Raw genomic sequence first — 27,697 nt, 5'->3', positions numbered from 1 at the left:
GCACAAAAAAAATCAGCAAAATAAATTGCTGAATTTCAGCATTTTTTTTGCTGAATTTTAGCACAACGTTGCTGATCAACTGTCAAAATTGCTGGATGATTCAGCAAGCTGAAAAATAATTGCTGATATTCAGTAAATTCGCATTGCTGAATGAAATCAGCACAAAAAAAATCAGCAAAGTTTGCTGAATACCAGTAAACAAAATTTGGTGTGTAGAGATTATGTATACCAAAGATCGTTTTAGTGGAAAAATTAGTTTTGTTTCTTTATTTATTGTTTAGCTACACTGTTAAAACGGTTTGCTCATTCTATACCAGTCCCCTATTTGGGCAGCAGGGACGGATGTCCTGGGGCCTGACGCACCCCCCCGCTTGCGAGTCAGCCGCGTAGTTGCCGGCTAAGAATAGGACTACTAACCCCAATTCAAGGTGTCAAGCGACCCGTGCCGAGGAATGAGTGATCGAGGGGGTGAAAAAGATGCTCGATCTTTAACGGAGCCTGTGGGGTACCTGGGCACCCCCCACAGTATGCTGTCCCTTACCGCGTTAATGCAGAGCTCTGGCGTGGTGGACATTATTTCTCGTGCAACTCGTGGGAACAATGAGCAAGAATTCTAAATCAAATAACTTAGGTGGAAGTAGCGGTGCGATCAACCCCTTCGCAAGAAGCGGGTTGATGAGGTCTCCGACAAGGAGAAGCGAGGAGTCAGGTGCTGGAAGCTGCTTACGCAGCTCAAGCGTGGGAGCTCCTGTCCACTCCACGGCAAGCCAGCCGGCGGAGGTCATGGACGGAGCATGGTTGCTGAGGGCCATCAGCCAAGTTGCAGAAAAAGGACGGCCCGCATTTGAGGTAGCTGAGCAGCAGCTCGGCAAAATTATCGACTTTGCGACAACTAAGTCGAATATAAGCAAGGACCTGAAAACGGCCTTGCTTCGGCTTAGGGCGTCTGTCGACAATGCCAAGCAGGAGCACGCGGTTGCGTTGCTGGCTGCAGCAGCGGCGGAACCCGCAAAGGAGAAAGCGTCTAAGTTTACACAAACGGAGGCCTTCTCCTTCGCGGGTAGTCCGAAGAGAGTGGAAGCGAATGCTCGCGACAAAAGCGACAAGCATTCGCAGAAGCGGGCGAGGCAGCCGTCAGGTGAGGAGCTGTCTGGCGGCGCCCGCAAGGCCAGGCGTATAATAACCCCGAAAGCCGGTGGTAACGCTGGAAAGTCGGACCCCAGCCAGGGTTCCCGGAAAGCTGGGAAGGGTGGGCCTGAAAAGGCCGGCCCGTCCCGGAATGATGGGAACAAGGGGTTGCGACCAATGGTGGGCCCTCAGCAGCCGCAGAGCAGGGCGATCCAAGGAGAGGACCCTCCTTGGACAAAGGTAGAGCGGAAGAGGAAGAAGAAGGGGAATCCGCAGGTAGAAGTGCAGGTCGCCAAGCCAAGGCGTAGGAAGGCAGGTGCCAGGCGCGAAAAAGGTGACGCTATCGTCATCAAGACCGAACAGTCGAAATACTCGGACGTCTTGAAGGCGATGAGGTGCGACGCCAAGCTCGAGGGTCTTGGAGCCGACGTACGCAGTATCAGACGTACTCGTACGGGCGAAATGATCCTGGAGCTTAAGCGCCAGAAGGATCACAAGGGCGCCGCCTACAAGAGGCTGGCAGAAGAGGTCCTTGGAGATGGAGTGGAGGTGAGGGCTCTTACGCATGAGGCGACTCTGAAGGTTAAAGACCTAGACGAGATCACCGAAGCGGAAGAGCTCGTCACGGCACTGCGGCAACAGTGCGATGTTCAGGTGGCCGCCACAGCCGTCAGGCTGCGGAAGGGGCCAGCAGGGACACAGATAGCTCTGGTTCAGCTACCTGTGGCGGATGTTAAAAAGTCCGTTAAAGTAGGGAGTATTAAGGTGGGCTGGTGTGTTTGTCACCTGACATTCCACGGGCCACCCGAGGTTTGCTTCAGGTGTCTGGAACCAGGACACAAGTCGTGGGACTGCAAAGGCCCCGACAGGCGCAAACTGTGTAGGCGATGCGGCGCTGAAGGTCATAAGGCCCAAAGCTGCACGAGTCCGCCCATCTGCATGATCTGTACCGGGAAAACCTCGAAAAACAGACATGCGATGGGTGGTCCAGGGTGCCCGGCCTTAAAGAAAGCCGCAGTGAGCAACAAATCACAGTGCAGGTAACGCAGCTGAACCTGAACCACTGTGATGCGGCTCAGCAACTGCTTTGTCAGGCGGTTTCTGAGTGGGAGACGGATATCGCCATCATTTCGGACCCATACCGAGTACCCGCCGGCAACGGCAACTGGGCCTCGGATGGGACCAGGAAAATGGCGGCGATATGGACGACGGGTAAATACCCCGTGCAGGAGTTGGTGTCTACTACCTATGAGGGCTTCGTGGTCGCCAAAGTAAACGGGGTCTTCTTCTGTAGCTGTTATGCGCCTCCGCGGTGGCCGATCGAGCGGTTCACGCAAATGCTGGACCGCTTAACGACCGTGCTAACAGGGCGAAGGCCGGTGGTAATAGCGGGTGACTTTAATGCCTGGGCTGTGGAATGGGGAAGCCGTTTCACGAACCAGCGGGGTCAGATCCTGCTAGAAACACTGGCCATCTTAGACGTCGACTTGGCTAACGTCGGTACCAAGAGTACATATAGTCGAAACGGAGCGGAGTCAATTATTGACGTGACCTTTTGTAGTCCTGGCCTAACAAGTAGTTCGAACTGGAGAGTAGATGATGGCTACACTCACAGCGACCACCTGGCGGTTCGCTACAGTATCGACTACAACAACAGCAGACAGCGGATAGAAGAGGCGGCTAGGCCAAGGCCAAGCCCTCGTAGGTGGAAGACATCATACTTCGACGAAGAGGTATTTAGGGAAGCGCTCCGCCGTGAGCGAAACTTACTCGGTTTAGACGGCGACGAGCTGGTAGCGGTGCTCTCACGTGCGTGTGATGCGACCATGCCTAGGAGAGTCCACCCTAGAAATGGGAGGCCACCGGCTTACTGGTGGACCGACGCGATTGCGGACCTGCGCCGCGCCTGCCTACGGGCTAGGCGGCGGATGCAGCGAGCACGATCAGAGGAAGAGCGAAACGAACGGCGGGTGGTGTTCGCCGCTGCAAAAGCCGCGCTCAAGACCGAGATAAGAGCAAGCAAGAAGGCCTGCTTTGAGGGTCTCTGTCAGAGTGCCAATACGAACCCGTGGGGTGATGCCTACAGGATCGTTATGGCCAAGACGAGAGGTGTGATGGCTCCTACAGAGCAATCTCCAGAGATGTTGGAGGGGATCATTGGAGGACTTTTTCCGCGTCATGATCCTAGTCCTTGGCCTCCTTTCGTAGGACAGCCGGGGACTGGGGCTGGCGATGAGGAAAGGGTCACCGATGTGGAACTTGCGGGGATAGCTAAGTCCCTTAGCGTAGGTAAGGCCCCAGGTCCGGACGGAGTTCCGAACCTGGCCTTAAAGGTAGCTATTGCAGAAGCTCCCGAGATGTTCAGGTCTGCTATGCAGAAATGCCTGGACGAGGGAGTTTTCCCAGAAGCTTGGAAGAGGCAGAGCCTGGTACTATTGCCAAAGGCGGGGAAACCACCCGGAGACCCGTCGGCATATAGACCAATATGCTTGATTGACACGGCGGGGAAGGTGCTCGAAAAGATCATCCTCAATAGAATGTTGAAGTTCACTGAGGGCGTAAATGGTCTCTCGAGCAACCAGTATGGCTTCCGGAAGGGGAGGTCCACCGTAGACGCTATCTTGTCGGTTACAAAAACCGCCGAGAAAGCACTCGAGCCTAAGAGGAGGGGAATTCGCTTCTGCGGGGTAGTGACTCTGGATGTAAGGAATGCATTCAATAGCGCCAGTTGGGCTGCTATTGCCGATGCGCTCTTGCGTCTGGGGATACCGGAGTACTTGTACAAGATTCTCGGAAGCTACTTCCAGAATCGCGTACTGGTTTACGACACGGAGGTGGGTCGGAAGTGCTTTCACATAACCTCAGGAGTCCCGCAAGGTTCCATCCTGGGTCCGGTGTTATGGAATGTCATGTACGACGAGGTGTTGAGGTTAGAGTACCCAGTGGGAGTGGTGATATTCGGATTTGCCGACGATATTACGCTCGAAGTCTACGGTGAAACGATCGAGGAGGTGAAGTTGACTACCGACCACTCGATCAAGGTTGTGGAGGCGTGGATGCGGTCCAGAAAACTGGAGCTGGCTCACCACAAGACAGAGGTGACGGTTGTTAACAACATGCAGTCGGCGCAGCAGACGGAGATCAGTGTAGGAGAGTGCACTATCCTGTCGAAGCGCTCTGTCAAGCACTTGGGCGTGATGATCGACGATAAGCTTACCTTCGGTAGCCACGTCGATTATGCCTGTAAAAGAGCCTCCACAGCTATTGCGGCACTGTCCCGGATGATGTCCAATAGCTCAGCGGTGTACGCCAGTAAGCGCAAGCTTCTGGCTAGTGTTGCTACGTCCATACTTAGGTATGGCGGCCCGGCGTGGGGTACCGCGCTAAGTACTGAATGCTACCGACGGAAGCTGGAAAGTACTTACAGGCTTATGTGTCTGAGGGTTGCAAGCGCGTACCGTACCGTGTCACACGACGCTCTCTGTGTCATTACTGGTATGGTGCCCATCAGCATTCTTATCAGTGAGGATATGGAGTGCTTCGAAATGCGCGGCACAAGAGGCATACGCAAGACTGTCAGGATGGCCTCTATGGTCAAATGGCAGCGCGCGTGGGACAGTTCCACCAAAGGAAGGTGGATCCATAGGTTGATACCGAGGGTAGATAGTTGGATTAATAGGCGCCATGGGGAAGTTTCATTCCACCTGACACAGGTCCTTACAGGTCATGATTGCTTCCGACAGTATCTACACCGTTTCGGGCATGCGGATTCTCCCGAATGCCCAGTGTGCAATGGTTTAGAGGAAACGGCGGAACACGTTTTGTTCGTGTGCCCGCGTTTTCGCACAATGCGTGACCGCATGCTTGCCACATGCGGGGAGGACACAACTCCGGACAACTTGGTCCAGAGAATGTGTAGGGATGAGATTAGCTGGAATGCCGTTTCAACGGCTATCACCCATATCGTCTGGGAGCTACAAAGGAGGTGGCGCGTGGACTCGGAGAATGGCTAGTCCAGATGCAGTACAAGAGGTGGTCCAGGGGTTCGAAGTCGGCTTCGTAGGTCATACCGGTGCCCTGCGGTCGAGATCGACCCTTACAGCAATTAAGTGGCCGCGGAGAGGAAGTCCCGGTAGCGGTGCTGTCGTGACGTCGGTCTACTGGGTTGGATCTGAGCCCGCGGTTGGAAAGGGGTCCCCGGCAAGGGTCGGGGTAGGTGAGATCCTGCTGTCTGCAACCTACGGGTGCATCTGATAGGGCCTGAAGGGTAGTGATACCCTTCCTTTGCGGGCAGGTCAGATCGGGTTGCACGTGGGCATCAGTTCTTGATGTCCGCTCAGCAGTAGGGCGCGGGCGGGGTTGACCCTGCCCGCCTTCCGAGGACAAAGGGAGTGGCGAGGACCACTCGGGAAACTGGCTAAGCGCCAGCATGCTATCGTGATGGACTCTCCAGAGCGAGTCATCGATGTTCGTTGCTGCTAGGCTACGGCAGCTAACCTTGAGGGTGCGATATGCACTAGCCCCTCTCTGAAGCAATACCTTCTTGGTGGTTCCGGAGAGACGTAGGGTTTGGCGACCATAGGAATGTGTTTTAGTGGGTCGAGGAAAGAGTAGTCCTGGCTTCTACCGGCACTGTAGAAGACGGCCTCATCCCCACACTACCCTAACCTTCCTGTTAGGGTGTCTGATGAGCAGATTTATCCCCCTATGGTTTAGAAGGAAAAAAAAATACCAGTCCCCTATGGTAAGTACGATAAGTCTGGTGACCTTGGTTGCAGTTAGGGTACCTAACCTAAACGATAAAAGTTGAATAAAATTATCGACTAAGTAGTGTAAAAAATCATTATTATATGTCACTATGGGGTAACTTGCAACAGTTAAATTTGACAAAACCTTCTATTATTTAAGGTAAACCGGGGCAAGTTGAAACGGGTGGCGTAAGATGAAACATGCAGTTTTGAAATAGATTTCAATACAATTTAGATTTTTTTCCTTCGTTAAAAGATTGTTTGAATCAAAAACTATGTGTTATGGCGATCAAACTGTGAAACGGAAAACATGTGCAGCGGACCTGGTGTGATGGTTAGAATACTTGACTATCAGGCTGAGGACCTGGGATCGAATCCCACTCCCGACAAACTCGCAAAAATGTGAGTTCTTCCTTCGGAAGGGAAGTAAAGCGTGGGTCCCGAGATGAACTAGCCAAGGGCTAAAAATCTCGTTAATACAGATAAAAAAAATAGAAAACATCATGTTAACTCGCTGTTTCATCTTGCCCCACCAGTTTTAACTTGCCCCGGTGTACCTTATCTTCATTTCACGATATTTTTGACAGAAATAACCGAAACAGATCATTTCATGATTACGTAACGAGTTCATTTTCAAATGACAACTCATTTTTTACATTTTTTTGAACGTGATTTACAAACATTGTTAGGAAATACCATATTATGGAGTTTTATTCATGTTACATCTTGTTAAAAGTTTGATTTAGTTTATGAGCGCTTTAAAACAATCACCAACATCAATTCTGAACCTAGATGGACTAAATTATTTCAGCTGAGTACCCAAATTAACGACGATATTTACAAAGTTCAATAGATGTGTTTCAATCATGTTATTTTAGCTGAAATTGTCAAACATCACTTCAAACTGAAAACTACTTAAAGATGACTCACTCTACCTTTTCAAGAAATTATTATCATTTGCTATCATTGTTGACATTTTGCTACGAGTACTATGTCACGAAATCCATATATATTTTATATTTGATTTATATTTGATGGACGTGAGACCTGTTGTTAAACGATATACTCTCACTTGCAATAACTATCAACCCTTTTATGAAAAATTATATGTCAATTGGTTAGTGTACATCTTAACAATGCATTTTTCATGCATTGCATCAAATAATTACGATACGACTAAGCACTAGAATGTTCGTGCTGTTTAATGATGGCTAACTTAACATCATGTCCTGTGTTGCAAGTTACCTCACAGATGGGGAAACTTGCAACAAGTATGTATTTCGCACCTCCTGATTAGGTAACAACATATTTTGATAAATAAATTGCTGCATAGTATTCTACTCTGGATAATTAGCGTACACGATGCTTTACAGGATGGTTCAAATGTTTTGATGTTCAATGATATTGCTTCAATTCAAAGTCGAAAAGTGTTGCAAGTTACCCCATTTGACGGTAAGCAGAAACAGCCACAACGACGCCCGAAACAAAAATTAGACATCTGAAGACTAGGTGCGTCCATACTTTCTGGGGCAATCTTCAGATCCGATGACCTATAGTATTCCTATAGTATTTGTAAGTCCTATACTCAATGGAGCTCTTGTCTTGGAAATTCTTAAACACATATTGGACTCATTACGCGATAGCATATAATTGCAAGAGGATATGAAAGCATGCATTTCATTCAAACACACAAGTTCTCCATGTAAATGCGATGTTTCTTCTTATTTTTTCGCAACGTTCTTGTTGGGACAAAGCCTACCTTTTAGTTTGTGGTTTATGAGCATTTCCACTTTTTATTTACTGAGATCGATGGGGTGAGTAAATATTGCAGCATAATCAATCGCGTTCGCGTTCGCTATAGTCTTGCGCGAAAATGAAACAATAGATGCGCGGTGCTTAGTTTTGTGTTGTTTCTTGTTGTGAATGCATATGGTTTGGATCATTGGTTTGTCCTTTGTCGCGTTCAGTTCATTCCTGTGTGGAATGGGCTTAAAGCTTCTGCTCCCTAATGGGGTGGAGACGCGCGACAGGATTTCTTTTATTAGACATGTTTTCATATAGAAAAGTGGTCGGTTGTGCGCGAAAGTTAGTGTTTATTGATCCATGGTCAGATCACATCACCAACCATAGGTGACTCCTAGACCTGACAATGTACCCTAACCTAGACCCTAACCTACTAACAAAAATTCCTTCCCAAGACAATCGTGGAGACACTGTGATTCCCGGTCTCCATAACAACGGTTGTCTTACTAACATTCCCTTCCCTCCTCGATGACCGTAAGAACGTGACCAGCGCCGTTATTGACATTACTTGTGTGTTCTCGAACTGTGCACATTGAGTATAGTAAGCTAGTCCCAAGCCCTATCCTATCAGGTTCCTTGTGCAATTTCGATTGCTCTGGTCAATCACTGAGTAGCAACTCGGTCATCTATGCTCATCACAGATAAAAATTAATGAGATTTACACGTCATGTAAACTTAATTTCAGTCATGTAAACCTAATGTTATGATGGTTTACATGATATATCATGTAAATTTGTGTTATATGTCATGTAAACACTCAGAGTCATGTTGAATTACATGACATATAATGGAAGTTTGCATGATAGTTTATGACTTTTATATGATATGTCATGTAAACTTTTGTGATATCCCACGCTCCAATCATGTGCATTATATGTCACAGAAATTTACACTCTTTTTTCGATCTGTGATGCTCATGCTATGAGCATTTCCACTTTTTATTTACTGAGATCTTTCTGTGCCATTTGGCTATTCGGTAGTCGTATGTCGCATATTGTAGCATACCGTTATTATTTCTCATGGAAGTCAAGGACATTTCCGTTACAAAACAGTTCCTAAGCTGACCAGCAAGTTCCGAGCTAGGAAACAAAAAGACACCCATAGATTGAAGTGCTGCGATAGTTTCGTTGCTTATTACACACTATACCTTCATATGATACAGAATGGCCTTGCTTTGTATTTTCACTAGCACTCAGGCACGACGTAAAAGATTGCAAGCGTTTATTGCTTATAGGATTTCGTTCGTATGAAGAGAGGTATATTAGTTTACCTGTTGGCATTGCTTAACTCGGTAAGCTGATAATGAATTCAATGTAGCACCCACCGTTGGATGAGTCCGAAAACCTCTCTCTTACTGCCTCTTCTATGCACGAAGGCCCTGTAAGGGCCTGCACACTCAATCCTGAATTGCCTGTTCAGCACTTTTTTGACGAAAATAGAACAGCAGAACTATTTCGATAGCTTCGGTAATCGATTTTACTGAGGCTCAGTACACTATCTGTTAAAACCGGGAGTAAAAGGTAAACAATGCACTATAGCTGTATTCAGCTGTTCTATTTTCGTCAAAAAATTGCCGAACACGGTATTCCAAATTAAGTGTGTGTATAACCAAAGCGGCTAACGCGTACCTATTTAGCAAGGCCATGCTAAAGATGCTGAATGCTGAATGCTGAATACACGGTCGGTCCAGGATCTTTTTATAACGGATATTTTCCATTATGCACTTCCTTGAGATTCTAGAGAGTATCATCAGCGGTGTCATAGTAGCGATTTTTTTTCGGCTATCAAGTTCGCAGATTGTGAAAAACCTCGGCACCCAGTTCGTACTTGGTTCATTATTTTTTATTGGTCCTCTATTGTCAGATCGGTATAACACCCTAAAAATAATTTACACAAATGGTAAAACACAAAAAACACGGTAGGTTATGAATATTATTGGATTCTCGATTGGACGCACGAAATTTAATGATATTTCTAGGTACTCCCAGGTCTTGGAATTAGTCTATGGTATCATCGTAAACGCCACATGTTGCATGAATGCCGAAAAATGCTCAGTTAACACTATATAAGTGCTCATAGAACAACTTTTCAGGTTCTGTCTCAATTGGGACGTAACACCAAAAAGAGGAAAGATATAAAAAGCAGACACAAAAAAATGACGCAAAATGACATTAAAATCATATCGCTTATAGCGACCCTTGAAGCCCGGGAAAAAATTCAAAAATACTGTTTGTTTTACTCAGCATTACAGGGCCGGAAAATTGCACATTTAGTCTACAATAAAAATAACAGCAATTTTCAATTAGATACCATCATCTTGTTTTGTGGTTGACGCATATTGGGATTGCATGTCATGTCATGATTTATGACAAGATATCATTTCCTCTAATAATATCTGAAGATCAAATAGATCCAGCATCAGTGCACATCCAACGCATGCCACCAGCTGCAAAAAGACACAATCGATTGCATCGCCGCATTATGAATTCAATTATGCGAGAAATTTTTAAACAACGTACAACGCCACTGATAGCCGGAAGCCCAGTTTCCGCACACGTATCAAAGTCGCTGCCACTCGACCACGCGTCATAAAACCCTTTTAGCCGGTTTAGCTCGGTCTTCTTCCGTCTCCACCGTCGTTGTCACACCTGGTTAACTACAAACTACCTAGCTAGAGTTCATGCAGCTCCATTCCGTTTGTGGGACCAGCAGCAATGCACTCGACGACGTCAGGAAAAATCAATAATGCATATTTTGATCTGATTATATGGGGTTCTCCGAAAAACAGCATGGCCTTCGACGAGGAGTCCCATCAACCCTCATGCACTTTCCTCTGAAGTCCGAGTTTGTGCAGCCTTCAGCATAAGCAGTAACAAAAGCTTCTAAGTAGTGTAGCAAGTGTTAATTTTGAGGGGTTCGTGATTGTTCTTTTTCTACTAAAACAATAATACATAGTAGTAGCCGGTACCCGGTTTAACAGGCAGCGGGACAGTGTGGCAAGAGCAGCAGAGAAACGAATCCACCGCAGTAAAAAAACGGCAGCACAAAGAGGCAGCACAAGTGCCGGAAAGTATGGACAGGACCGATATGCGGAGGTTTTATGCAACTGTCAATGGTGCGCGGCATGAGACTGCGTTAGTGCTCTCTGTGTGCAATAACCGGAAAATCAATGAAGGAAAAGAAAGGAAGGAAATTTGCTGACAGACAAAGTAATAGTAGCAGTGAAGGTTTGTTGAATGGTAGCAGTGAAGGAGCACCCAGGAACAGAATTACCATAATGGACGACGATCAAGCAGTGGAACCACCAACACTGGATGAGGATACGAACGCCCTTAAGGATCTAGTGGTGTTAGTGCTGAGGTAGTGATTGATAAAGATGTGTTTGATGTTGTTTGTTAATTTGTTTATCTTGAAACACTGTGCATGTGAGCATGTGATGGATGGATTGCATAACCAGCTAAGCTGTTCATTAGGCCGTTCCTTTTTTGCAAAATTTGGAAATATTATTGGTTCAATATTGCAAAACGCTCGTTTTAGCTAAAAAACAATCAGGTCCCCCTTGGGGCCTAAAGTTTTCAGAAATCGTATAGGGTCACAAACACATGCAATTTTTTCGACGAAAAATATCCCCCATTCTACTTAAATCGATGGTTTTAGTACCCCAAAAGACCAAAAATGTGCTTAATTATACGATATCTCTTTTCGTTTTTGAGTTATCGAGCAAAATATGGTAAGTAATCTTTAGGATCTCTAAAATTGGTCAAAATGTTGATTTTTTTTTTGAAGTTTTTCGTCAATAACTCAAAAAACGAGAAGAGATATTGCAATTCTGAACTCATTTATGGGTCCTAAAATCATCGATTTTGGTAGAATGGGAAAAGAGTCATGTTTTTTGAGACCCCATACAATTTTTGAAAACTTTAGACCGCGTGGGGAACCTCTTAACCTTGAGATACGGACTCCAAATTTTGACCTGATTGTTTTTAGCTAAAACGATCGTTTTTCAATATAATCAGCTTAGGTGAAGTAACTTGTAAACGCAAATGAAATTCACTCCATATAAGACGCTGATTCTTACGGTTCCCCTTTGAGTTAAAGGAGGAAGGCCGAAAAACTTTCGGAGTTTTTGAGCGCAAAGTGCTACGGACAATTCTCGGTGGGAAACAAGCAAATGAATTGTGGCGCAGATGCATGAATCACGAGTTGTGCCAAGTGTACAAAGATGCGGTATTGTGAAACGTATAACTGCAGACTTCAGTGAGCTGAACACGTAGTGCGAATGTGCGAAGAAAGAATAGTGAAAACAGTATTCAGCTGGGAATCAGGTAGAAGTCAGCAACTTCGTGGACGACCGCGAACGCGCTGGCTGCACGCGGGTGAAGAAGGTCTGCGATCCCTACATTCATTTCATTTATTTAGTATTACATCAAATTCAAGATAAAACTGAATCAACAATATTTCTCCATAATATACGGTTCGTGGCTGCCGCTCTCCATCCTCGGTCGCGCCCGATGCTCGCCAAGCCACGCTCCACCTGGTCCGCCCATCGTGCTCTCTGCGCTCCACGCCTTCTTGTGCCAACCAGATCAGTTGCAAACACCAGCTTTGCAGGGTTGTTGTCCGGCATTCTTGCAACATGCCCTGCCCACCGTATCGCTCCGGCTTTGGCCACCTTCTGGATGCTTGGTTCGCTGTAAAGTGCAGCGAGCTCGTGATTCATTCTTCTCCGCCGCACACCGTTCTCCTGCACACCGCCGAAGATTGTCCTTAGCACGCGTCGCTCGAAAACTCCGAGTGCTTGCAGGTCCTCCTCGAGCATGGTTCATGTCTCGTGCCCGTAGAGGATTACCGGTCTTATTAGCGTTTTGTACATGAGCGATTCCAAGCAACAGCATCAAAATTAAGGAAAATTTTTAATTCATGATTTTCTATTGAACTGAAACTTTGCACAGTTTTTCAGTTCCATCTAAATCGCCATTTTTCGATATCAAATTTTTATTTAGAGCCACGACTAACTTTTCAAAAGGGTGTATGTGAAAATGGTTCAAAAATATTCAAAAATATGCACAGCAAAAACGGATTGTTCGATTGTTATGAATTTTTCAGCAAAGTTAGATAGCTAAATGGTGATTTCTAAGAAAATATACACTGTGAAAAAAATCTATTTTATCATTGAAAAACATCATTTTTGTCACAAAAACTCAAATATCTCAAAACCCTATCTTTTTACCAACTTGAATTTTTTAGGGAAAACGGTCCATTGTATTAGCAATCTACCATAAAAATTTGGTGATGGTAAACTAATAAACAAAAAAGTTATAACATTTCAAAAATTTCACAATTTTTACATTTAGTAAAAAAAATTTTTCTGTGTAAATTATTTCGGCCGGGAATCGCGATTTGATGCTGATTTTATTGTTCAGCAAAGTTAGATAACTAAATGGCGATTCCTAAGAAAATGTACACTGTGAAAAAAATCTTTTTTAACATTAAAAAATATCATTTTTGTCACAAAAACTCAAATATCTCAAAACCCTATCTTTTTACCAACGTAATTTTTTAGAGAAAACGGTCCATTGTATTAGCAATCTACCATGAAAATAAACAAAAAAATTATGACAATTCAAACATTTCACAATTTTCACATTTAGTAATAATTTTTTTTAGTGTAAATTATTTCGGCCGGAAATTGAAGTTTGATGCTGATTTTATTGTTAATGGCCTTGCGTGAGTAAAACAAGTTGTTTTTATTATATATTATATATACATATAATATACTATGTACCGTAATGTTCCGATTTTATCACGCCCTCCGCGCATTAGTCGTTTATTCATTAATTTGCTGTTACATTTGAGGACAAGTGTTTTCCCTCTTCTTCAAGATGAATGTTGAAAGCGTGTTTTGCAACGTTAAAAATATTGAAATGGGTATAGATGTTGAAGAATATTACAGGGCATTTTTGAAAAGGGGCGTAATTAAATTGTTTAAACAGATGTCGCTGATGGCAATTTCTCAGTTGTTGTCGTTTTCGAACTTCCTGCGCCCTGCTTTACCGATGATATACAGATGGCTCGTTTGTCAAATTTTAGACGGCAGGACGTGCAAATGCGTAATTTTGTACACAATGTGGACATTTGGGCATAACCAGTCTCTTTCAGTTTATCTATGGTGCTTTCGGTGAGATTTCGTAACTCTTTTGAACATTTTTTTTCATCAAACGGTCTACAAGAGAGCGTTGAGTTGAAGACCTTTGAGAAAGCGACTGTTCATCTTGTTCGTTAGATTATAATAAACAAAATCACTTATTAATTTTAACTTACTTGGTGGCTGAAGAAAAAAAAAATACTATACAATTTTTAATATTCATAGCGGTAGTATTTTTTTGTTTTTTTCGTGAGCATTGTCAGGTATGTATACAGACAAACAAACGTAACACTGGCGAAATTTTCATTGACCACGCCTTCAACGATCATTTTGAATCTTGGTTGTGGCTTTCATAACAAGAAGAGCGCCCATCGTTTTTCTTTGCGTTTGACGTTTCACACTAGCGCCTTCTGATGACGATATTGCACAACGCAGTGTTTCGTGAAACATTTCCACCAGGTGGTGATAGTGTGAACTGGGCGATGAATTTTCACTAAAATTGTTCTAGGCGTTTCGTCTGTTTGTCTGTGGTATGTACCTCTTATGCATTTGTTGTTGTTGAAGTTACTCGCATTCTTCCGATCATAAAGTCTGTTCTCTACACACTTAATTTTGATTACCGAGTTCGGTAATTTTTTGACGAGATTAAAACTGCTGAGCACCGAACTCGTTCAGCAAAAATGCATTGTTTACCTTTTCCATACGATTTTGACAGTTGTTTTACTGAGCCTCAGTAAAATCGATTACCGAAACTACCGAGATCGTACTGCTGTTATAATCTCGTCAAAAAAGTACCGAACAGGCAATTCAGAAATAAGTGTGTAAGAGGGATTTTTTTTGCGGATAAACTAGACGTATACGCGTATAAAAAACTTTTATTATACAGCTTTTGTCTTAAAAATAAATTCAATTCCATTTTTCTTATAATCAACAGCTTTTCAACACTATCAAGGGATTTTTTCACCAGTCACGTACAATAAAAAGTATGACAATCTCAATATTTTTGATCACAACACTGGATCGCGTCTAAGTTTCAAATAGATACTATAGTAATTACGAATAATCAAACTAAAGTATCATGAAAACAACGTGTTTAATTCAGGCGGTAGCCTTTACAATAAAATCAGCATCAAAATATAATTCTCGAAATAATTTACACAGAAAAAAAATTTTTTTTGTTACTAAATGTAAAAATTGTGAAATGTTTGAAATGTCATAACTTTTTTGTTTATCAGTTTACCATCACCAAAATTTTATGGTAGATAGCTGATATAATGGGCCATTTCCCCTAAAAAATTGAAGTTGGTAAAAAGATAGGGTTTTGAGATATTTGAGTTTTTGTGACAAATATCATATTTTTTCAAAGTAGAAAAAGAAATTTTTTACAGTGTATATTTTCTAAGGAATCATCATTTAGTTATCTAACTTTGCTGAAAAATTTATAACAATCGAACAATCCGTTTTTGCTGTATAGCTTTTAGAATATTTTAGAACTATTTTCGCATACACCCTTTTGAAAAGTTAGTCGTGAGTGAATATGAAGGTTTAATATCAAAAAATGGCGATTTATATGAAATTGAAAAACTGTGCAAAGTTTCAGATATTTTTGAAATGGTCGCTCAGGATCGACTGACATGACTCCGTGGAATTCCTCACATGGTGCATTTGGTGCGTGGGTGAATCTGCGATTCAAGACACCCTCAAAACCCCTGAAACCATCTGGAACCCTTTGGAATACCCCTGAAAACTTCTTGAGTGCTTTCTTAAATCACCTGAAACCACATTTCATCAATACGCAACGAAACGTCGGAGTAAAAATAAAACGGTTTGTTTTTCTTTCTCGTAACCAGTCTGAACACCCAAAAAAAAACGCCAAAGATTGGTTTTGATTGAAATTTAAGCTCTCTTCCTGCAAGGCCCCAAAATCGTTACCCTGCTCCAATGGTAATCTGTAGATCGAACGGCCATTTGAAAGCACTCCTCAATGTTGAAAGCGATCTATTAGAAGGATTGGAATTATGATAACAGCGCCGCTGTTCATGAGAGATCAAGAGGGATGATCACGACCCGCGCTGTGCATTTCCAGCATGATTAATCCCTAACCACACTCACTGTGACCCTCAATTTCAAATGACAAACGCCGATTATGACAGAAGAAATGAATCACGCCAACGCAATTCAAACAAATCTTCATTCTAGTCAGACAGTATCAACAACAACCAACAGCACCGCCCAAGTAACATTTTAAGTTTTGTTCGGCTCTACAAGAGATCTTCATGACTAATTTTATAAAACTTGCAATAAAACTGAATCATACATCAAAACCTCTTGATAACCTCTTTAAGAGTATCTTCCGGCTAAGTGGACCACTCTGGGAGAGGTTTTGCAAACCGCATTAAGAGTAGCAATAAACCCGTTTCAAAACCTAGTTGAAATATTTCCAATTCTCGATTGTTGTTGTTTTTTTTTTTCAACAAAAACTATGACAGCTCAAGATGAAAAAAAGCTTCTTCGATGGCACGTAAAGTTCAGGAGGATACATCATTCGTAAGTAGAAAGCGGTTATTTCAAATTAGTATTTTAGGAAGGCTTATGCGCATTCGAATTTATCGTGAATATTGGGGTTGCAGAATCATAAAATTATTGCGCTTCGAAAATAGTGAATATTATCATCTTGGAATGAAATAAATCAATTTGTGAATTTAGTAAAACTATCCCGAATCACAAGAAAACTCAGCAGAGAGAGTTTATTTATGTGAGCATGTTATGAAAATGGTTGCAAACTACCAATTCATTGCTAATTTAAGCAAAATTAACTATTTTTCATTCACGTAAGCTAATTCTTCAATATGGCGACGACCATAATCAGCAAAAATAAAACGAAAGCAAGTTTACTTTTATGATGACCGCAATAAACCTAGCAGAGTCGTAGTTTCTGCTTTTCCACCAACAGATGTCGTTACTAATCGAACGGACCGCCATCTGTTGAGAGTTTCAACAGTTTTATTGCGGTAATAATGATTGCCAGAAGGTTTACATATCGGAAAGTTTTGTTTACTCTTAAAATCTGTCCTTATGGATATCTTCAAGTATACTATAAAACATTTTATAAATGGTTTTCATAAAAGCAGTCATAAAACTGTGAGTTTTAATTATTGCTGTAATAAAACATTAATAAAAATCAAACAAAACCAATCAGCGATGGAATTGTTACTTGGGCGATCACTCTTCTTCTTGATACACACGGCGAAACACTAAGCTCTGACTGCATGATTTTTTGTTCTATGCTTTGCATACATATTAATATGGTGTGCGATATTTGTGTGTGTAGTACCTTACATTAATACCAAACAAATTAGTCCTCATTCGGGACAGTGAGTGCCATAATTTTTGCGTCCGAGCAACGGTAACGTGCGTCAGGCTGCTACAGAGATTTGCAAAGTATAAGCATGGTGGGAGTTTCCGTCGTATCAATGCGCTGTACATACCGCCCACAACTCTAGATACGAGTAAAAATTATTTAAATTTATATTTGATGGTATCCTCTGCAGTCATGGAGTAATTTTAATATACAGTTTATTTTAATATACAGTTATTGTACAGATTCTCACATTATCAAACGTAAAGTAAACACTAAATAATTTTCATCGTACATTGTTGGAAATTAGTGGAGCTTTCCTAACTCAATGCATTTTTCTTCCATTTTCAGGTATCTAACTAAACAAGGATTCTCTAAGCAAATTTCGGTAAGACTAGACACTGCACATTTTACCTAATTGAAATTTTATAAATTATTGTTATTTCAATTTAGAATCATTACAAAAAATAGTTATCTATATTTTTTTTGCTATGACAAAAAAACGGTAGAATACAATTTATTTGAACAGTATCATCGTGCTTCCCCATGGCTGAATGAGAGCTCCTATATGTTCCATTCTACGAAATTAGAATCAAGCAAGCCTTGCTATAACCGTCACCAGTGCTGAAAAAATTTTTTTTTTTATTCTTTTAACCACTTAACCTATTTTACAGCTCTTTTGTCCACTAGGGCACTACGTGAGCGATTCCAATTGGCGGATGCACTTACACTTTGTACAGCGCCCAAATGTATTCTATTATATTCATATTCTACTACAGTGGTGCTCATCCTGCGGCTCGCGGGCCGCATGCGGCCCTCCATGCCTTAAGATGCGGCCCACGGAGCACTTTAAGACGAATCGAAATTTTTGAACGATTATTTGAAATAACTCGTTAAATTTATTAAGAAATCAAACAAAAAAAATGCTGATCAATTTTCACAGTGTTGAACACAAATTAAATGAAAAATAAACAAAACGAACAATCCGTTCTGTACAGTTGGAAAAAAAATCGCCGACTTCGGTAATGTTTCACCGAAATCTCAACCGTTAAGTTAGTTTTACATGACTAATTCGGTAAAGTTAGCAACCTTTACCGAAGTTCGTTAGAGTTTGACAGATAAACGATAACATTTTACCGAAATTTGTTCATTTTTTACAGAATTTTGTTAAAAATCCATTACCGAACGCTCAGCGGTTGAGGTTTCGGTGAGAAGTTACTGAACGAGATTAGCTGTGGGGTAAGATTCGAAATCGCAACTCCGAAATATTTTGGGATTTCAGCTAAGTCACGAAGCCTGCTTATAATTATTTAAAAGTAGTACGAATCAAATGAAAGATTGTTAAATATGTAATCTTGAATCATTTAAAAATTAGTTGCAGTAAGCAAATATTTCACATTTCGCCTTTCCGAAGAACATAAAAACACAAAGTACGAAGTTTTTGACAAAATTCTCAACAAATCTCAACTTAGTTGCCAATATTGTTTAATTTTCACTGTTTGTTTTAATTTTTATTATAAGACTAACACATTTTTCGAAACAAAACTTACGAATCCAATTTGAATTGTCCAAGCGAAACTCCTGAACGAACTTAAAGATAAAATCTCAGGAGAGACTCATAAAGCGTCTCCTTTGCCCTTTTGGAGAAACTTTTGGATGCATTTTTGGAGAAACTCCAGGAAACATTATTGGAGAAAAATTTTAGGCAACTCTAAGCGAAATATATGGAGTAACTTAAATCATCTTGGAGAAAATAATCCTGAAGAATGAGAAAGTTGTGGCGATACTGCATGGAAATTATAGGAGCATCTCCTAGAAAAATGTTCTGGTGCCACTCTAACAGAAATTTCTTTAACAACTTTGGAATAAATTCCTCGAGCAGCAAAAAGAGAATTTTCAGGAGTAACTACAAACAAGATTCCAGGACCAACTGCATCAAGACACAAAAGATGCCTAGAACGCCTGAGGAAAATTTGAAGCAACTTATGCAGCAACTTTAGAAGATTATGTTGAAGAAAAAATGTTGAAACAATTGTTAAAAATCTAATTTTTGAAGAAATTTAATGATGAAGTATTTTATCAACTTTAGAAGAGACTTATGGAAAGAATGTAAAATCAAAGTCTTCGATAAACTTCTGGAAAATTTTCGGAAAAATCCGGAAGCTATTCTAGGAGAAATTCTTGGAAACGATTAATGAGGAATTCCTGAAGTAACTTCAGGGCAGTTCCAAAGGCAAATCTAAGAGGAGTTCTTGGAGGTGTTCCAAGAGAATTCTAGAAAAACTAAAGGAAACTTCAAGAAATTTCTCGAAAACCTTCTGGAGCAACTCCACAAGAAATTTCAGGAAAAAATCCAGCAAACCTTTTTGGAGCGATTCAAAAGAAATTCTTGTAAAAGCTACTTGACAAGTTCTTGAAGTGGCTTCAAGGCAATTCTAGGGACAACTACTAAATTGTTTGTTTGAATTTCAATTTGAAGCTCAAACGTTTTTCTCAACCAAACTTATGAATTGAACTCCACGAAGGGCAATAGATTATAAAGTTTGACCCATACACAAGTTCTGAACAGTTCAGATTTTCAATAAATATGCTTTAGAATTGTTCTTTTTGTTGTTTTTGTGCATCGATGTTTTATGCGGCCCGCAGATCGATCCCGAATTGCACATTTGGCCCGCGGTATCCTCCAGCCTGAGCACCACTGTTCTACTATATAGAACTGGTTTTCCTTTGTGCTGCTTTCACTTTTCTACCCTGTCCTTGGTAGAATGATGAGCACGATGATGAATGATGTGTGGCTGTTGTTCCTTTTCCAGTCCGATTGGGGGTCGTCCATTATGGGTTGCCGTTCGCCGATATCCAATTATCGGGGTCCGTTTGAGCTATGAGAGCTCAGAAGAGGGTCAAGTGCCAGCCGCTCTCGGGGGGAAGGGCAACTGACGAAGTGCCAGGGCTGGGATCGAACCCATGACCATCCGCTTATGAAGCGAACGTATAGCCACTGCGCCACGGGCCCCGGCAAAATATTTCATTTTGTCATATCTGAAATCAATCACCTACAACTTATTTTAGGAGCTGAACCTGGGAATATGGTATATGAAAAACTTGTGCGGCTAGACTAGTTCTGCAAGAAAGTCACGGAAAAACTGCTATTTTTCAAATATTTAAGGTAAATGTCACGGACTACTTTTGAAAATGCCAAATGATATTCACCGTGAATATCATTGGCATTTTTTGAAGGTAGTTCGTGACATTCACCTTAAATATACGACAAATATCGTTTTTTTCCATGACTTTCTTGCAGAACTGGTCTAGCCGCTCAAGTTTTTCATATACCATATTCTCAGGTTCAGCTTCTAAAATGAGCTGTAGGTGATTGAATTTAGATATGACGAAATGACGGTCCGTCACAATATTTCAAGCTCTTACCGTGGAAACTTTGGTTTTCAATCAAACAATCGCATTATGATTTATAATGGAACCGAAATTAGTTGCATTATGAATCATAATGCAACTATTTGATTTAGTGAAGAAAAGTAGGCCGTTACGATACCAGAAAAGCAAGTATAAAAATAGATATTATAGTGCAGAGTTGCAAAAAAGGTTTTTATGCAATCCAGTATCATAATTTCAACTTTATGTTACTCGTTTCAGTATCATAATGACCTTCTTTTCCGTACTGGTTTATTATGCAACTGAAATGAGTTACATAATGAAAAATAGTTGCATAATGTTCATAATGGGTAATTCTCGCTGAGACCTGCCCACAATTTACACCTTGTTTTTAAAAATGTTTTTAGTGGCGATTTTCTGAAAGTCCTCGGCCAGTGAATCAAAATTCAACCATCGCGCAACAATAATGAACATGTCGCAACCTGTATTTGTTGCGACAATCGACATTGTCCCAACTTGAAAATAATAGGACAAACATCGTACACCCCGACTTTAGAGATTTTTCAGCCTTGCATTGCGATTTTCGAACGATAACTTCGAGTAGGTAAACACTGCAACTCTGCTGAAGATCTATCATCGAACAGTTTCGACTTTGGGTTCGTAATAATTGATTATTCACGAGTTGAAAAGTACGCAACAAATTCAGCTTCCGTTTTGTCTGCAACAAAAATGTTCGAGATCATGTTATTATCTGTTACCAGTAGGAATAAAGAGTAATCGTCGCGCCTTCTTTGTTGCTTGTTTTGTGCTTCTTTTGTCTGACAATTTTCTTCACTGTCCTCGGCAAAAAAGTAAGGAAAGTGCATTTGGTTACTCAAATCGATTTTGGTCAAATGGTGGCTCATTTAAACCGTAAAAATTCGAAAATTACTCCAAAAACCACCTCAAAACGAAACGTTGTTAAAAAGAGCAAAGACAGAGCTACTATTATTGAGCTACTATGCATTGAGAGTTACTCAAGGCATCCGATTTCAGTAGCATTATGAACATTATGCAACTCAAATACGTTGTACAATGAAAAACATCATTGTATAAAATTTTGTATTCAACTTGTTTCAAAACACGATTATTTCAGCACTTTTTGTTTTTATCCAACGAGGCTTGCCGAGATGTACAACTCATGCTTAAAAAGTCATCTTTTTGCAACTCGTTGCATAAATAACTATTTAAGCATAGATGGTAAATATCTGTTCGAACTTTACATTCTATGGAGGAAGACGATTTCTGTGTCCTTCAAAACTCAATTCCTAAAATCAGACCTCAATCTTGTTACGCCTCTGTTGTGATAATTCTAAATTTTGCTCGCACCGTTGACTATGGTAAACTCATCCCACCCAAGTCCTGATTATGCGTAAAGCGAGCCTGCCTTCCTGCACTTGGAGTGGGTAGTTTCTTTACTTCGGTGGTGGTCATAGTAAACTTTTCGTTCAGCAATACATCTGAGGGGTAGAATTATTCAGCGAGCCACCCTACCGCACCACCCAGCATCCTGGTGGGTGGTGGGAGATTGTTCAGCCTGCATCCCATCCGAAGACAATGCGAGGGTGGCAGCCATTAAGAAATTCACTCAATTGTATGCGATAATGCCTCGCACTTTTGGCTGCTGAGACATGTCCAGCGACCATCGCTAAGACCAGTGGACGTCTGGAAGGCGTCCGTGGTGGTTACTTTTAGCAGTTTCTTCCTCCGGACATGCAATTGTGAACCCGAAAATCAAGAGTGTTGAAGTGTGATTGATTGCTGTGCTATAACTACCTTGCTGATTGATTGCTGCTGGTTGTACGATCGAGTTCAATTTTAGATGTGATATTTCTTAACAAATTCATTTACACAAATCCACTATTTAGCGATAATCACCATGGTAAGCACCAGTATCGAAAATATCCTTGTTTTAGAAAATTTCACCGCCCAAAACCGAGCTCTGATTCCGGGCGCCATTTTGGAATTTTCCTCCGTTTTCGTTCGACTTTTTCCTTCTTATTAACTTGATCATATAAATCCATCCGTCAGTCGCATCTTCAGCCGTGATTTCTTTCCTTTCATGATCTAAATCACGAGTAAATGCAAAAAACAGCCCAAAAATAGACCACTCACTTTTCGTCTAATTTCATTCCAAAAATATGCAACTGACTGGTGGGAAGGGGATCACATCTTATGCCGTCGACAACGTCGCCGCCGTCGAGCCAAGGCACTTTCCTTCGCGACCTTTCCCAACCGGGCTTGGCTTGGGGTGCGGACTTTCCACGGCATCTTCTTCGCGCAAACTGTCACTCTTTTATTTTGTTCCATTTCCCGACCACGCGCGACATCTTTGACTTTAATTAGAAAATTAGAAATTCGTTGTCTGCTATGCTCCGTTCGTCATATGGGGCCCCACTCGGTACGGCACACATGCACAAACTGCAACTGCAGTCGTCATATCATTCAGGATTTTCACCGCTTTCCCTTTGGCGTGGACAACCAAAAAAAACCGCTACATCCCGCGTCATTCCGGTCATTCACTGTCGAAAATCGCGCAACGGTCACCACGGGCACTGACTGCTGGCGATTCTTCGTCTCTTGTGGACGGTATTGGAAAAAGGGTTGTTCCTCTCTATGCTTGGATTAGATCCGTTTTACTTTTGTATGGTTGTATGTGTAGATTTTTCATGTGTGGTTCTATAGAGAGGAAAATGCTGTTTCGGTAGCCATCTGGTTGATAGATGCTCAAATGCGGGCAAATGTATCAGAAATGGAAGATGCGCAGTTGTGTTGCTACACGTGCACACTGCACAGAGCGACGGCAGTATTCTCTCTGTTTTGATGACGGAAAGTTAATGATTGTTAAAATGACTGTTTCTAGATATGACGGAAACTTTTATAATAAATCTATGTATATAGGGTAAAAGCTCCTTTAGTGGAGGTAGTTCCAATAGTGGTGTTAGTGGCAATTTAGCACTATTTCGATCAAAATGCTTGCAAATGACATTTTTAATAGATGCATCAACAAAAACATTAATTCATTTTTGTGTTCAGGATTTGCCGAAAAACCTATTTTAAACAATTATTTTCCTTAATATTTTTGCTCCTTTGCACCTATAGTGGTGGTAGTGTTCCTATAGTGGTGGGTCCCATAAGAATTCAATGGGATGCGCCACTATAGGAACCAATGTTCAATTTTACCTCCATAATAGGAACCGTGTACCAATAGTTGGTGCAAGTGATTTATTAGCAAAAACTGATATGAACAGTGGTTTTTACATTTTTCCTAGCAAATTTAAGTGGAACCGATAAACCGATAAACGGTTTCATACATTTTATTTTGTGGTATTATCAATTTTATTTAATTATTTTACTACAAGGAGCTACTAATAGCACCACTATTGGTACATTTACCCTATACAGTATCGGACAGTAAAACTGCACACAAACCGTTTTCCCATAGAAAATAGTCAACTTTAGATTGTCATTTCTCAGTTATTTATCAAACGATTGTTGACATTTTTCTATGACGAATTACAAAACATTACAATTTTTAAAAGCTATTGAAAAAGTTTAATAATGACTACCGTCGATGGGGGTGACATTGGGTCTGAGGGGTGAGATTGGATCAAAACGGAGAAACATAAAATTTGAAATAGCTCATCAACTATCGCTAGTTTATATTGAACACTTTATATTATATCAAAGAGAAGATGTTTTTACACATCATGATGCAGAATAAGATGTTTAGCAATAATCGTTTTTTTGTTAAATTTGTGGCTAAACTTATATGATGAAACTACTAGTAAATCACCCTGAAAAAAATTCTCCTTCGTAATGTTTCACACAAGCACCAAACCATAAATTTTCTTATAAGTGGTTAGCTGTAGGTATTACCTGTTTGATGCAACGAAAAAAGCGGACTTTCAATGCACTTTTTATTTAAAAATTCAATATTTTCGACCCTATGTCTAAATATTAAGAATGGGGGTGAGATTGGGTCAAGCAAGTTATCGAGTGCACATAACCTTAACTAAAATTTCAACTTGTTATCCAGTCCCCATTTGACGTTAGAGTTGTGCCATGTTTACCGTGTCTTCATAAAAGCACGCTTTTTTTTCGAAAATATGCTGAAGAAGTGTCAAGCGAGTGTGTTCATACGTTTAGTGCCTAAAATCATTTATAACAATAAATCCATGCGTTTGGACAGCTCCTCTGATCATCATCTAATTTTTAGTGTACTGCAATACCGTAAGCTCACAAAATATACTTGATAGCGTTTTTCTTCTCCACTCATTTTTTTAATTTTAAGAAAATATCGTGAAACTACCAGACGGTAACGGCATCCAGGAAATACCGGGTCATAAAACCGGTAACATGACAAAATTTCGGAAGACAAACGAACGTCGAAAAATATCATGTTTTTTTTTTTCAATAAATCTTTTAATGCGCCTCTCCCTCATTGTCATCCCCCCTTCTCTCATGGAGGTTGAAACTCTAAATGAGGATGATTATGGTGGCTAAAAATGGCGATACAACATGCAAACTTTATTTTATCAAGTTTCAACCATTTTTTCGATTGTATTAGCCCTTTTAGGTGGATTAATCATCTTTAAAAATTACCTAAGCTTTTATTCGTCATGGTTACATTGTATTTTAAGTAGGTTTACTAGATATGATCAATAAAATTAACTTGTATTCTTAGATAGGTGACTTCGAATACTTTGACCGGTTCTCACCCCCTCTAAGGGGTGAGATTGGGTCAATTTTCAATCATTTGTAGTTTAGTAGACAATTCATATAATGTGATACTTTCTTGCTAAACTATCATTACCATATAGAAGAGTATACATACCAAATAAAAAGTTATTCTGCCTTCAACTGGATTTGTTATTTAACAAACAATCTTTGAGTATCCTTTTTTGACCCATTCTCACCCCCAACGACGGTATTGTTACAAAAGTTACAGATAAGTTGAATTTCGACGCACAAGACAAAAATTGTTATAGCAAAACATTGCTACGTCATATCACTATGGTGTCTTCGTAAAATATGTTTCTTGTGTAATGACTAACGAATTTGCTGAAGAGACCAACATTTTTTGCTATCCATTTTTTTTTTGTCTTGGTGCATTGTTATTATCAAAATTCAACCTGTATTGTTTCTTATTTATAGTATTTTTTTGTTCTTGTTTTTGGTAGAAGTGAGCACGTATGAAAACAAGAAGAATCGAATCAACACAGACGAATTCATATCTTAGTATTATCTTTGTTTATGGAATCAATCGGTTCTGTAATCTATTGTTTTCGAATAGGATGAATTTGGGAGAGTAAGATAACTGATAGCATTCAGACCCCAGCATAATTTTATAGAGCTGCTGAAAACACAGCTCAGTAAGGCTCGAGCTAAGCATACGTTACCTTATGTTGCACATTTTTTCCAGATGTAAAATACATGGTAATCGTAACACACAGCGTTAGCGCGTCTGAGTTTCATCGTGGTCCAATTTCAGCAGTCTAGGTTCAATTCCCGAAATACAAAAAAAAAACATCAGAGTGAGAGTATTGGGCAGGTATGGGAAGATAAAAAATGATAAAATAATGGAAAACATTTTTTTTTCTTTTTTGACATGATGCCTTAAGTATGCATTCCTTACTATTTGATTGCATTAGCTATATGGAACAAGCATTTTGTATGCTTTAGCAATCACCACAGTAAAGCTTGCTTTAAATCAACAATAGTAGTGCCATTTTCAACTTTAAACTTACTTTAATGGTTTGTTTGTTTGTTTGTTTATTTTCGACACCTACATGACAAAACAACTTTATATCGCATGTCATATAATACACTATAAAGCGAAATTAATGCTATATATCCAGCGTCATGGTTACTTGGGCTATCTCCAAACATTTTTGATAGTTTTTTTTTTTTAATTTTGATATTTTGTAGATTGTCACAGAAAAATGAAAACAATCGCTTAAGAAATAACTAATGCCGGGACCCGTGGCGTTGTGGCTACACGTTTGCTTCATAAGCAGATGGTCATGGGTTCGATCCCAGCCCCGGCACTTTCGTCAGTTGTTCTTTCCCCCTGAGAGCAGCTGACACTGACCCTCTTATGAGCCCATGGCTCAAATGAACCCGGATACTTGGACATCGGCGAACGGCAACCCATAATGGAACCCCAATCGGATTGGAAACAGGAACAACCAACAGCCACACATCAAAATCCTCGTGCTCATCATTCTACCATGATAGTGTAGAAATTGAAAGCAGCGCAACTGCAACCAGTTCGATGTAGTACAATTAGAATAAAATACATTTAGGCGCTGTACAGCTTCCAATTAGAATCACTCACGCAGTGCCCTAGTGGACAATAGAGCGGTAAATTAGGTTAAGTGATTAAAGAATAAAAAAAAGAAATAACTGAGATATGGCAATCTAAAATTGACAAGTTTGTAAGGGAAAACGGCTTTGGTGCATTTTTATTGACCGATATTGTAACTATCGGATTTAATATTTTCCTTCTCGTACTTACATCATTATATTCATGAGAATATATAAAAAACAAAAATAAAAAAAATGAAAAAAAAAACACGAAGCTGTCCAAATTAAACGCCACACATGAAATGTATATGTCAAAGTAAAATTGCGTTTGAGCGCTAGCATAAGCATAAGCAAGGCATGTTGTTAGTACCGTTTGAGATTTATTTTTTTATTTGAAAAATATGGTAATATTCCCCCACGAAACACTGTTGATCAACATGGATATTGAGCGCATATGATCGTTTTTTTCGTGATTTGCTACTCCGAGATTAATCACAACAATCGAAGTTGCCAAAACGACCAACGAATGAATCTTGCACGGCATACAATATTACAAGGCAGGCTAGTTACCTATGTAAATATCAATTTTGGGGTAAAAAAACATGTGACGTCGTTCTTATCGTCCTTTCGTGTTGATCAAAATGGTGTAGAGTACTAGATATTTTGGTTCATGTCATGAAAGATTTGAATTACGTTATCATAAAAATGTAAGATTTCCAGAATGCATCACCTTCTAAATATACACTGTCTCTACATCTCCACAGATGCCTACGAAAG

At 40.7% G+C, this 27,697-nt stretch overlaps 1 protein-coding gene across 3 annotated transcripts in view; it reads left to right on the top strand.

Annotated features, from left to right (window-relative positions):
- The window catches only part of LOC109420874 (peroxisomal targeting signal 2 receptor), a 99,019-nt gene that overhangs the window by 11,739 nt on the left and 59,583 nt on the right, over positions 1–27,697 (top strand). The window contains exon 1 of one of the 3 annotated variants that reach the window (XM_062852274.1): positions 22,258–22,411. The exons of 1 other annotated variant lie outside the window; for it this stretch is intronic. The gene's annotated coding sequence lies outside the window, so the exon portion shown is untranslated. Of the gene's footprint in view, positions 1–22,257; positions 22,494–27,697 lie in introns of those variants that run through there. One more of the 3 variants, XM_062852275.1, reaches the window with a different exon arrangement.

This window comes from Aedes albopictus, chromosome 2, assembly GCF_035046485.1.
Source record: "Aedes albopictus strain Foshan chromosome 2, AalbF5, whole genome shotgun sequence".
In the NCBI taxonomy this organism is placed as follows: domain Eukaryota; kingdom Metazoa; phylum Arthropoda; class Insecta; order Diptera; family Culicidae; genus Aedes; species Aedes albopictus.
Note: the sequence above shows the minus strand (reverse complement) of the source record. Positions and strands in the feature narration are given on the sequence as shown.